Source organism: Stegostoma tigrinum, chromosome 3 (assembly GCF_030684315.1).
Source record: "Stegostoma tigrinum isolate sSteTig4 chromosome 3, sSteTig4.hap1, whole genome shotgun sequence".
Classification (NCBI taxonomy): Eukaryota; Metazoa; Chordata; class Chondrichthyes; order Orectolobiformes; family Stegostomatidae; genus Stegostoma; species Stegostoma tigrinum.
This window is the reverse complement of record NC_081356.1, coordinates 95,159,043-95,173,204: the sequence shown is the minus strand read 5'-3', so window position 1 is coordinate 95,173,204 and position 14,162 is coordinate 95,159,043. Positions and strand designations below refer to the sequence as shown.

The following is a 14,162-nucleotide window of genomic DNA, read 5'->3' as shown; positions in this document are numbered from 1 at the left end:
AACAGCTCTCCCAATAATGGCACAAGCCCTGAGATGTTCAAAAAGTGGACTTTGCAGAGTTGATAGGTCTGGATTTGCCATTGTAGTTTACCATTGCCATGTCAATGCTGGGTGTGTTCAGTTTCATTACTTTTAAACTTTGCCAGCAATTTGATTCAATGAGGTGGCATACTAGGCCATTTCAGAGAACAGTTAAGAATCAATCTCGCTGCCGTTGTTCTTGAGTGGCATGTAGACATGATTAGCCATAGATGGTAGATATTCTTCCCAAATGGACATTAGTGAATTTGAGATTAGTTTTTTTACAATACATGTTGCCTTTCAACTGGCATTTATTCCCAGCTTTTATTGAATTTAAATGCCACTATCTGCCACTCTAGAATTCATACCCAGGCCCCCAGAACATCACCTTGGAGTTCTGGATTATTGGTCAAGTGGCATTACCATTGTGCTTCCAGTGCCTACAAGAATAGGGGAATTGTGTTAGTACATTTGATGCAATACCCTTGCTGTCATCGTTGAAACGCTGATGGTGTGAGCAAGTTGTGTGACATAGATGTCAGACTTGCTGCAATGTAAAGTATGCAGGGCTGAAGGAAAACAATGACGGTTAAGTATGAGTTACGCTTGATAGAGCATGTTGGATGATGAGTGATGTGCATATGGTGCCTTCGAAAACAAATACAGCACCTTCATATCCACAGGACATTTCAAATGTCTTTACAGTCAATGTCGTATTTTTGAAGCAGTCACAGTTACAATATAGGAAACCCAACACAATTTGCAAACAGCAAACTCACAGAAACAGAAATACAGTAATGACCAGTTAATTTTGCTTTTGGGACATTGCCTGAGAGATTAGATATTGACCAGGACTCAAGGGATAACTCCTTGCTTATTCAAAATAGCACCATGGAATGTTTTATTGAAGTAACAATGACCCTATGTTTTAATGGTTCACCTAAGACAATATGCTGCCTCAACACTGGCACTGACAGCTTTGACAAACATGCATATGTCTTAGAGTGGGCCTTGATCTATAACCTTCCAAGTCACCTGTCTATTAATGTTAAATGCATGCATTGAGCAGTGTTTGAGGCTAGTGATATAGTTGCTGGGGTACAACATAGAACATAGATAGAACAGTACAGCACAGAACAGGCCCTTCAGCCCACAATGTTGTGCCGACCATTGATCCTCATGGATGCACCCTCAAATTTCTGTGACCATATGCATGTCCAGCAGTCTCTTAAATGACCCCAATGACCTTGCTTCCACAACTGCTGCTGGCAACGCATTCCATGCTCTCACAACTCTCTGCGTAAAGAACCTGCCTCTGACATCCCCTCTATACTTTCCACCAACCAGCTTAAAACTATGACCCCTCGTGCTAGCCATTTCTGCCCTGGGAAATAGTCTCTGGCTATCGACTCTATCTATGCCTCTCATTATCTTGTATACCTCAATTAGGTCCCCTCTCCTCCTCCTTTTCTCCAATGAAAAGAGACCGAGCTCAGTCAACCTCTCTTCATAAGATAAGCCCTCCAGTCCAGGCAGCATCCTGGTAAACCTCCTCTGAACCCTCTCCAAAGCATCCACATCTTTCCTATAATAGGGCGCCCAGAACTGGACACTTGATAATACACCACCGATCTTGACCATTGTGTGATTCATTCAACTTTTTGCAACACTCCATTCAAGGGCTCAAGTTTTATTTCTGACGTTAACTGCAACAGCTATTGGGTCACCCTGCTTTCTGAAAGCTCACCTGGAAGGCTTCCAGCTCCCCCACTGAACAGGTGACATACTTCATGTCTCCATTTCCCTCAACAAGGCCTCAAATGCAGGGATGGAAAGTCTTGAAAACCAGTCTGTGTCATGTTATGCTATTCTTATGTCTTTCTCAGGTTAGAATCTTCCAAACAAAATGCACTCCAGCCAGAATGCATTTTCCTTTTCAGAGACAGAAGATGGCTTTTGATGTGCATGCTAACTTTAACTCGTGGATTTGCAAGGCAGGCTTCACACTGGTGAACTGCAAAGCACAATCATTTAAACTGCTGGGTACTATTAAGTTTGCATGCTCTCTATCTGAGTGGGAACAGGTGTGGGGTAATCATGCACCATGATTCTGACACTCAATTTTGGGCCCTGTCCAATTTCAGGGCCATACCATCACATGCATTCGAGAGCAGCTGCTTCTCACTTGAGTGCAGGTTTTGTGATATTGTGTAGACATGCATAAATGACTTGCAGGTGCAAAATTCAAAAGGACCGATTATATGGTAATTCCAGAAAGGAACAAGGATACCTCAAAACTCGCATGTGTCTGAATCTCATATATCTGGTCATTAGTCTGAGTGGACATACTATATCCACTCTGTTAGCTGGGGAAGCACTTAGAATCAAGCCATCTATAGATCCAGGAAGAATAATTATGTGTACCAGAAGTGAGGATTGCTTCCGAAAAAAAGATTTAATTCTTCAAACACATGCACTGAAACACCACATTCACATAAATAGTATCTGCACTTATACCACATGTGCTCCAGCAACTTCTGCACTGAAAGTCATTAAGTTTTGCTCCTCTGAATGTATGTAGCAGTCTATTTATTGTCCATTTTAACCTAAGGGTCACTTCTGCAAAAATAAAGCAATTGAAGATATTTCAGTGCTAAGAAAAAAAGTAAATGTCAGTTTCTGCTTCCTGTCATTAAGTACATCCACTTACGTGCACAAATTGCAGGGTTTACAGAAAGGAGAGCCAGATAATCAGATCCTTTTGCGCCTGATTTCCTGGATGCAGTGACTGTCTTGCTGCTGGTTCCTGCTGTTCACCAGTCTTCGATGGATTCCTGTTTATTCAGTTTGTCTTTGCTGGGAGTCATCAAGATCACAACTGATCTCCACAGTTATGCCACACTGCCTGATGAATGATGAAGCAATTATTTTGATGATTATTATAAGAGATAGGAACTATATTGTTATGCACATGCATACATGACTATTCAGCTGTCACATCACTCACTGCTGCACTCTCGTTTGTGTGTCAGTCCACCATCCAGATCAAGTGATATAAAAATATAAATTCAGTGATAAGCCCAGTATCTATAACTGAAAATGCTATTACTTCAGATTTCAGGGAGCACAAAACAAAGTGGACAATATAGTTGCTATTTCCTGATCACACCCTTAATGGCAACGTTTAATGAGCTTCACTTCAAATTTCCATCCCTGTTTCATTGTCAGTGATTATACTTACTCTCATACTATTTCCTGTGCAGACTCTCTTCCATTTTCCCAGTTGGTCTAACTAAGCTGTCAATCTGTATTGTTCAAAAGAAGATTCTTCTTCACCATAGTCAAGATCTTTGACCATATCCAAACATTTTCTATGCCTTTGTCCTCAGTGTTTCGTTTAAGACACCAACAAGTGCCTCCTTGTTTTTTTTAAATGCATTCAGGGGCATAGATGTTACTGGCTAGGGGCAGTCTCTCATTGCCCTGGAAAATGTGGTGGTGAACTGCCTTCTTGAACTGCTGCAGTCCTTGGGTATAGGGAACCAATAATGCTATAAGGAATGATCCAGCAACAATAAGGAAACATGAATATGGTCCCAAGTCACAATGGTGTGCACTTGGAAGAGAACGCAGTAGTAGTACTCCCAAGCAACTGCTGTCCTTATTAGTCTATGTGATAGAGGTTATAAATATACTGTCTAAGGAGCTTTAGTGACTGACTGCAGTTCATCTTGCAGATGGTACTTAATGTGGCCATGGTTCATCGGTGGTAAACAGAGAAAATATTGAAGATGGTAGATAGGGCACTAATCAATTAGACTACTTTGTCCTGGATTATGTCAACTGTTGTTGGAACTACACCTATACAGGCAAATGGAGAGTGTTCCATCACACGTAGATGAAGGACAGACACCAACATCTGACTTGTACTTGTAGGTGCAGTATTTATAAGATTGGCCCAGTTCAGTTTCTGGCCAATGAAGACTCCCAGGAGATTGATAGTAGGGGATTTAGTGATGGTAATTTCATTGAATGGCAAGAGGCAATTGTTACTTTCTCATTTGTTGGAAATGGTCATTGCCTGGTACTTATATGGCACAAATGTTACTTTCCACTTGTTAGTCCCAACCTGATTGCTATCCAAGTCTTTCTGTGTTTAGGCATGGACTGCTTCAGTGACTGAGGAGTTGTGAATGGTGCCAAACATTGTTATAATCATTCGTAAACATCTTGACTTCTGACTTTAAAATAAAGGTCAGTGATGAAGCAGCTGAAGATGGGTGGGTCGAGGAAACTCCCCTGAGGAATACCAGCTGAGATGTTCTGGAATTAAGAGGGCTGACATCTGATGACCACAACTATGTTCCTTTATGCTAACTATGACTCCCTTGATTCCCATTGACTCCAGTTTTGCTGGCTGTTCTTGATGCCACTGTTGTTCAAATGTGGCCTTGACGTCAAGGGATACCACCTCCTCTCATCTCTGGAATTCAGCTCATTTGTCCATGTTTGAACCAAAGCTATATGCGGTCAGAAGCTGAATGGCCTTAGCAGAATGCAGACTGAGCATCAGTGAGCAGTTTCCTGCTGTGTAAGTATTACTTTATAGCATTGTTGATGTTATTCCATCACTTTGCTGATGACCAAGAATAGACTGATATAACTGGCTCAATAAGGTTTATCCTACTTTTTGCACAGGACATAGACAGTAATTTCAGTGTCAGTGTTTTAGCTGAACTGAAACTGCTTGGCTGGGGGTGCAACAAGTTTTGGATCATCTGCCTTCAGAACCATTGTTGTAATGTTCTCGGGGACAATAGCTTCTACAGCATTCAGTGCCATTAGCTGTTTCTTGATATCATATTGTGTAAGTCAAATTGGCTGAAGACTAGCAACTGTGATGGTGGAGATGTCCTGAAGATGCTGAGATTGATAAATCATTTGACACTTCTGGCTGAATATTTTTACAACACTTCAGCCATATTTTATGCACTGATGTTTTAGATGGCATGTTGCCTCCCTGGTTCCAGGATCAAGGATGTCACTGACCAGTCATGGAACATTATGAAGATGAGGATGAATAGCCAGGCATTGTAGTCCATGTAGGAATCAAAAGCTTCAGTAAATTGAGTTATGATACAAATTAAAAGGCAGGATATCCAAGATATTTAACTCAGGATTACTTACAGTGCCACATGTTAGTGAAATCAGGAATAGGAGAACAGACTGGATTACTGCTGGCTGTAGAGATGGCATGCAAAGAAGAGATTTAGCTTCTTGAGGCAATGGGATCAATTCTGGGGAAAGATGGTGCCTACACAACCTTTGCAGCTAGTAGCCCAGATTGACAGGGACCAATGCCACTGTGGGGCATTTGCTAGTACTATGGTGCGGAGTTCAAACTAGGAATGCTGGAGAATGAAAATCTGAATGGGAAATAATGTAAGGAATGTTAGAGAGAATAGTTGGAAGCAAAAGGGAAAGATAGAGGAACAAGAGTTCACAACAAATTGCACTATCATACAACAAAAGTGTCAAAGTGATAAAAACGGAAGTCTGAATGTGTAGAGCACACATAGTAAAATAAATGGATTAACATTGCAAATAGCTGTATATCAATAAGATATAACTGTGATTACAGAGGCATGGCTGTAAGATGATCATGGCTGGGAACTGAATTTCCAAGGGCATTCAATATTTAGGAAGGACAGATGCGGGTAGCATTGTTAATAAAGGATAAATTCTGTGCATTCGTGAGAAAGGATTTTAATTCAGAAAGTCCAGGTATCGAATTATCCTGGATGGCATTAAGAAGCAACAAGGCATGGAATACATTAATGTGTATGTTGTGTTCCAAACAGTGTGGTAAGTTAAGAAGTAGCAGTAAAACACATATAACAAGAGTGCAGCAATAATTATCGGTGACCTTAATCTAAATATAAACTGGACAAACCACATTAACAATAATACCATGGAAAAGCTCAGCAGATCTGGCAGAATCTGTGAAGAATAAAACAAGAATTAACGTTTCAGGTCTGGTGACCCTTTCTTGGAACACTAATACCATGTTGGACGTATTCCTGGAGCATGCTTAACAGTTTGTTTGGACCAGTATGTTGAGGAACCAAATAGGAAACAAAATATCCTAGATTCAGTATAGTTGAAGAAGTAGTAGGTAAGTGTTATTCTTGTTATCCTAGGTCGTTCAAGAAAAAAATGGCCATAGCATGATAGCATTCTTTATTGGGATAGAAGGTGAAGTGGCCTAATCAAAACTAGGGTGCTAAATATAAACAAACGAAACTATGACGGTATGAGGCATGAGTTGCCTAGATAAATTAAATAACATTGACTGGAAAGGGTAACATCATGAAAAAGCATGACAGGATAAAGGCAAAGGCTAATATTTATGAAATGAATGAATGAATGCATTGCAATAATTATACAGCCCTTCCTGGTGCAAACATGCAACAACTAAAGTGGCCTAACTATGGCTAACCGATGAAATTAAGGATTGTGTTTGATCTAAAGTGAAATCATATGAAATTGCAATAAAAATAGCACACCAGAGAATTGGGAACAGTTTTGAATTTAACAAAGGAGGACCATGAGTTTGATTAAGAGAGGAAAAATTGATTATGAGAAGAATCTTACAAGTTACACACAAATGGACCATGAGACCCTCTCTAAGTATGTCCAAAAAATTGATTGTGAGACAGATATCAGCCCCTTACAGCCTGAAATGGGAGAATTGATGATGGAGATGAAGAAAATGGCAGAACAATTAAACATTATATTAGTTCTGTCTTCTCAGAAGAAGACACAGATAACTTCCCAACTATGCTAGGGAAGCAAATGTCTATTGGGAAGGAGGAATTGAAAAAGAAAGTTAAAAAATATGCTTGGGGAACTGATGGGGCTGAAAACTGATGAATCCATATGACTTGATGGTTTACATCACAGTGTGCTGAAGGAGATAAAGATGTGTTGGTTGGCATTGTCCAAAATTCTGTTAAGTTTGGAATAGTCCCTGTTGGATTGGAGGATGGCAAATGTAATTACACTGTTTAAAAACAGGAGGAAGGAGGGAAACATAGTATTACATGCACTAGTTAGTGTACTCTCAGTAGTTAGGTAAACATTGAAGTCCATTTTAAGGATGCAATAAAAAAGACACTTGGAAAATATCAACAGGATTGCACAAATTTAACATAAACTTTTTCAGGATGTAACCAGTAGAACAGATTGGAGAGGACAAGTGGATGTGACATATTTGGATTTTCAGAAAGTTTATGTTAAATTCCTACAAAGGAGGTTGATAACCAAGATTAAAGCTTACAGATTTGTTTTCTCATGTTTAGTGAATGGAGGATTTAAAAACTTTCAGCTCTGGATACTTAACCAGAGCTTATCAACACTTTAAGGGCATTTATATCACACGATCAATTGGTCAAATCTGCATTGTGGGCTAAGGTCCCTTGAACACACAAAATAGGGTCTTACTTGAATCAGCACAAATGACTTTGCTGAGTTTGCATTTTCCCAAAGTTGATTCCGTTGGAAATGGGACAGGATGTCTGTACCCAACTCCAAACCACCAATTTTAATTGGATGGGTTTCACAAAAATTCAGACCATAAAGTCTTTATCTCTCTCTACAGATGCTGTTGGACAATGACATTGCTACTAAATGAAATGCGACCCAACTCCACAGACCAAGTCTTAATGAACATCATTTCGTACTTTTGGTTTTAACGGAAGTCTCTCCCTTTCAGATTTAAAATTAATACTTGATCACGCTTCAATTGCTCTGTAGAAAAACTCATACCATTCTTTACATGTGTTTCCCTTCACACTTGAAAAGTTTTAGACCAAGCTTCCAAATTCTCCAGTATATGGAAATAGTTTATCTTTACATACCCTATTTGTTTTCCTTAATTGTATGAAAGTCTCATTCAAGTTATTCCATAACCTTTTAATTTGTCAGGGAATGTAACCTTTGCTCATATAATCTCTTGTCATACTTTAATGCTTAGAGTCCAGGATTAATGTGAATAGATCACCCCCTTAAAGATTAATGGTCCAGTTTTCAAGGTCAGCAGCAGCTGAAAATCCAGGGTATTCTTTGCTGCCTGTGGAGTAAGTCTTGTTGAGAGAATAATCTGTAGCACCATGGAACACTCTGCAATTGATGACAATGTACTTTATTGGGCATTCACAGTACAAGGGTAGCAGTTTTGTAGTCAGGCTGTCCAAGCAGCCAATCACATTAAAGGACTTTAACATAATGCCAGACAGGAACCTAAAAGTATTAAAAAAAACACTTCTGAAATTTTGCCATTGTACGAAATACTGTGAGAATTTTTGAAAAAACAAAATTATTAAATAAAGTTTACAAAATCTATTATTTAACAGAATGCAATAATTAGTAAATTATTTTTCAAAGTTAATTCCATGTTCATTAGAATTTCCTATTCACAATGTCATTGAAACCCAGTTTTAATGGCACAGAGGAGATCATTTGGCCCATCATGTTCGCTGCTAGTTTGCTGTTTATAGAAAAAGTACCTTTAATCCAACAACCACAGCCTTTATCAATTTGGAATCATTCTGGTAGATCTCCTTTTCATTTCCAAATCTGGCCTAAGTGTAGTGACCAGAACTACAATAGACTAGTTGGGCCTATGTGAAGCTTTATAAAGGGTCAACATTATCTCTGTTTGTGCACTCAATTATTCTATTTGTGACGATCCCAATTGCATTACTAACCACCCTCTCAATGTCATTTTTAAAGATTGACACAAATACACATGCTGTATTCTCGCACACGCTTTAGAATTTCCCTGTTCATTTCTTTAGTGACCTTTATGAAAAAAATTTAATCAGGTTAATCAGGCATAACCTGCCCTTGACAAATCTGTGTTGTCTTACTCTGAACAGCTGAAAATTTTCAAGGGCTCAGTCACCCTCATCCTTAGGTACTTGGGAGGCAATTTTTCTGTACACAGCGAACAGGCAATGAACATAATGGGCCAAATGACCTCCTCTATGCCATTAAAACTGAATTTCAATGACATTGTGACAAATGTTAGGCTAACTAATCTATATTCCTGATCTTTCCTAAATAGTAGAGTGACATGAACAGTTTCCCGATCCAAGTTTCCTTTGTCACGTGAACTTTGAAACGTTATAGTTATGGAACTCATCTTGCCTGTTTCTATTCTTATTTATTGACTCATTGACAAAGAATAATTTGCAGTGGCTTCCATTCCCAGTCCCACACTATGATACGAGGGTTTCTAAATAATTTAGCCCTTTATCTTCAGCGATCTAATCGAAAATCCATCACATTTGTGGTACTTTCGCATTCCTGACACTTTACGGTATTTGCCACCCCTACGGTTTATGAAACTAGGAAAATGTTATTTGAGATAGTTTGCTGCCACCAATCCTCCTTTATAGTTGTTATATTTTGAGCCTATCCAATGATTATGATAGAAATGCACTATTATAGAGTTTTTTGCAGGAAAGGCACTGTTCTTAGAAAACAAGTTGGATTATTGCATGATAGTAATAAGTACAACTATGTCCGGACAGGCATAATTACTGTGACCTCGGGAAGTAGAACAACTTCAACTGCTTTGTCCGAAAGCTAGATTTGAATTCCTTGTGTCTACTCATTGACTGTGCATGACCTCATTAGAACGAGTGGAGCTATTGTAACCTGTACATTCTGAATCATTACGTTATGCACTAACATGCATTGCTATCCCGCCGACACCTCTCTTCACCTCTTTATCATCCCTGACTTGTCACATTACTTATTTAGCATATTGTTTTGGATTAGAGGATATTTCCTCCAATTGGATATGGTGAAGATTTTATATGGCGCACAGTCTTTGGTCTCAGCCACAAGTTCTGTACCTTGGCCACAGAATATGAACCTTTATTAGTAGCTGTTTGAATGAAGCTGAGCCATTTGCAACTTTGCTGGTTCTGTTTGACCTGAATTAAGTTTTAATGACGTATCTGTTTTGACACCAAGAATATATGCTTTTTCATGTATAACATTGCCCCACTTGACCTTACCTCAGCTCATCCACTTCTGAAAGTTTCAATTTCTTACCTTTAGACATGACTATTTTGATGAATGACAGTCCAGACACCCAGAACTGTTTCTGCTTATTTTTAACTCATACAAGTCCCAGTCACACATCTCCCATGTACTTGATGACCTATTTTCTGTCCTGACCCAACAATGCCTCAGTTTCAAAATTCCAGTTATTGTTTTCAAGTTCCTCCATGTCACCATCCTTCTAATGTCAGTAAACTCCTCCTGCCCTACAAGCATTTTGGATCTCTGCCCATCTGTAATTCTGGTACCTTATGCATCCAAATTGCTCAATAATTACTCCATTACTGATAACTGTGCCGTCAGCCCAATTAGACCTAAGCTTTGAAATTCTCTTGCTGAATCTTTCTGCATCTCCAACCCATTTTCCTCCTTTAAATGTCATTTTTAAAATCTGCTTGACCAAGCATACTGTCAGCTGCATTGATGTCAGCTTTATATGCTTACTGTGTGTGTAATTTGATTGTTACCATTCTTTTGAATGGCCAAGAGATGTTTTGCATTATTAAGTTACTATGTAAATGCAAGTTACTACGGTTAACCAAAACGTCTCTTCTTGAGTCGTAAATTTGGAGTAGGGCACATTAGCTTCAGCTTGTGGGTTCCTCAGTGAACTTAGAAACGAATGTGCAGGGAATATTATTCTCAAACAATTAGCCTTTCAGTTCCTGTGCAGGGGAAGGTGATAACAACTGGCCAGCAAGTGGGTTCGACCTGCAAGATGAAGTCTTTACAAGTTCTCTTACCAGTTATTTGTTAATGGAGCGGTATTTCGTATAATGCATGAAGACCTACAAGATAATGAGAACGCAATAAATGGCACCCTAGACTTGGGATAAGCTAGAAATCTGTATGAATTCTATCCTGCTGTTTCCTATCAAGAAAGTGATTAAAATATTTACTGTATCAAGAATGAACTGTGGAGAGACTCATACTCATTCTCCTATGACAGCCTAGATAGAGCCTGAAGCCATTTAGGGCTACAGTAAACTATATAGTGTTAGCAATAATATTACAATATATAGGATTCTTGCTTTGTCATTAAAACATGGCGGTGGATGTACTAGATGGTGTCTCATACACTGTAGCCCATGGCGAGTTTTCTGAAGCAATCATCTGCCTTTTGGTTCACTTTGTATGAGAACAAGTTTGATGACACTTAAATGGTGAATCGTATGTAGATAGAAGGCAGATGTTCTTGCACCTTCCAGGATCATGAAGTTTCCAGCACCATTTTTAAAGTTCATCTAAGTATCCCTTTGCTCACTGATCAACACCAACTTGTAATCATTTCTAGCAGCCTGCATGAAGGTGTCAGCAAAGTTCCAGGAAGTGGTTCCTTGCTTAGCAGATGCTGCATTAAACACACTGCTTCAGGGCATCCGGATCAGAAAGAAAGTCCTCTTCCTCATTGCTGGATGAAAGATGTCCTCTATCAGATCTAGGCAGCCTGTGCTCAGATCACACAAAAGGTCAGTGACTGAAGCAGCAATTTAAGAAGTATGTCCCAGTGCAGGAAGATGAAATATAATCGCCTGCACTCCACAAGGTCAAGATTCGCTGTCTTCTTAATGTAACCTCACACTCAGAGGGCCAACACACTTAGAAGCATAGAAAATAGGAGCAGGGGGAGGCCATTCAGCCTGCTGAGCCCACTCTACCATCCAACATAGCTGATACTTTGTCTGAACACTGCACTCATGCTTTTTCCCAATATCCCTTGACATGTTTAGCTTCTAGAAATCTATCCATTTGTTTCTGAAGTACTTGTGACTTCAGTCTCGTTGCTTTCTGTGATAGAGAATCTCATAGGATCATCACTGCTGAGTGAAGAAATTTCAGTTCATCTCAGTCTGAATTTGTCTACTCTGTGTCATGGGACAATGACCCCTTTCTCTTAACTCCCTACCCATTTCTGTATCCAGTCTGTCCAGTCCTATCAGAGTTTTATATATTTCAATGTAATTGCCTTTTTCTTTGAAATTCCACTTGGTCAATCTCTGCCACTGTACAACCATATCACAGGGGTATGCCAATCTCACCATCACCATCAGTAAAGGGCTCACACCCACTTTCTATTCCTAATCTTCTAACACTACTCAGGTACTGAACTTAATGGGAACGGGGGTATGGCTTATTCCAAACAAATACGCTTGGTTGATGTTCATTAGTGTGAGGAAAAACATAGGTATAGAAATCAGGAAGAACATTTGAGATACAATTAAAGAAATCAGCATAGATGGAAAGGAAGTTCTGAATGGCCTGACAGGCTTAAAAGTAAATAAATATCCAAATGAAATGTATCCCAGGTGGTTGAGGGAAGCAAGAGAGGAAATAGCAGGTGTGCTTACATAAGTTTTTGATTCCTCTCTGGCCACAGGAGAGGTGCCAAATGACTAGAGGATGGCCAATATGGTAGCATTATTCAAGAAGGGAGCAAAGGATAGACTAGGAAATGACAGGCCAGTCACTTTTAACCTCAGCGGTGGGGAAAACATTGGAAATGATTCTGAGGACAGAATTAATCCGCATTTGGAGAGGCAGGGATTAATCAAAAACAGTCAGCATGGTTTTGTTAAGGAAAAGTCATATCTAACCAACTTGATTGAATTTTTCAGAGGTGGCCAGGAAATGTTTTTGATGTAGTCTACTTGGACTTCAGCAGACTTTTGAAATGTCCCAAGACCGATAGCAAAGGGAAGAACCCATGACATGATGAGATGGGACCCAGAAAAGTACTCAAGGATCAGAGGGACCTTGATATGCACTTACAGTGCTCCCTTAATATATCAGGACAGATGGATAAAGTGATTAAGAAGGCGTATGGTCTAGTTGCCTTTATTAGTGGAGGCATAGAGTTTAAGAGCAGGGAGTTTATTCTGGAACTGTATAAGATGCTGGTTAAACCACAGTAGAGTATTATGTGCAATTCTGGAATCCACATAGTAAGTGGGATGTGATAGAACTGGAGAGGGAGCAAAGGACATTTACCAGGATGTTGTCTAGACTGGAGAGTTTAACTTATAAAGAGAGATTGGACAGACTAAGGTTGTTTTCCTTAGAACAGAAGAAATTGTTTTCCTTAGAATAGAAGAAATTGAGCAGGTCATTATTGAGACTTATAAATTATGAGTGGCATTGATACGGTAGACAGGAGGAAACCTTATTGCTTTGATGCATGGATCAATGGCCCAGGGCATGATAGAAGGTAAGGGGGCAGAAAGGTTAGAGGAAGTGTGAGGAAAATCTCTTTTTATCCAGATAGTGGTGGGAATCTGGAAATCACTTCCTTTGGGTGTGATAGGTGTAGAAGCCATAGATGTGCATTTGCAGTGCTAAGGCCTACAAGGCTATGGGCCAAGTGCGGAAAAATGGGATGAGAATATTTAAAGTCTTTTCGGACTGCTGGGATTATGAAGTGTTGAAGAGCTTTTTTTTCTGTGCTGTACACCTCCATAACTACTTAGGAGAACTATGCATTCTCATCAAGTGCTCATCCACACAATACCATCACACTCACCCTTTCACTTCCTTTTATTGCAAGGAAAGTTGCTGCACAGTAGGAAGGAGAGGCCCAAGACTGACAGAGGGCTTTTTGATTTTTCACTCCTCACTCCCGTTGAAGAAGTTGCAGTTCTGCTGGCAGATGAGGACTAAACTGATCCTGTGCTGATCGAGAAATCATCATGATAGAAGCCAGTTACCAGTACTGAAGCAAAAGCAATATGCTACAGAAATGAGAAACATGAAATAAAAACAGAATGCTGTGGAACTGGTCTGGCAGCAAATATGGACATAGAAATATTTAACATTTCCAGCCCAATACGACTCTTCTTCACAATTGAAGAGAGTGGTAGACAGGTATTTGGTGCTATATTTTGGAAAAAGGTGAGAAGTACAAACTGACAGATGGGAAGATTCGGAAGGTTAAAAATGTAGGGACACTAGAAGCCACAGGTCTCACAGGGCGAATGGCAAGGGGAGTGTTAATTGTTATAGAGAAGAGGAAT

General features: G+C 39.5%; 1 long non-coding RNA gene across 2 annotated transcripts in view; it reads right to left on the bottom strand.

Moving 5' to 3' along the window:
- LOC125451135 (uncharacterized) overlaps window positions 1–14,162 on the bottom strand; it is a 353,914-nt gene that overhangs the window by 25,590 nt on the left and 314,162 nt on the right. For both annotated transcript variants that reach the window (XR_009445587.1, XR_009445589.1), the window contains exon 14: window positions 2,732–2,926. This is a non-coding gene — a long non-coding RNA (uncharacterized LOC125451135). The remainder of the gene's footprint in view (window positions 1–2,731; window positions 2,927–14,162) is intronic.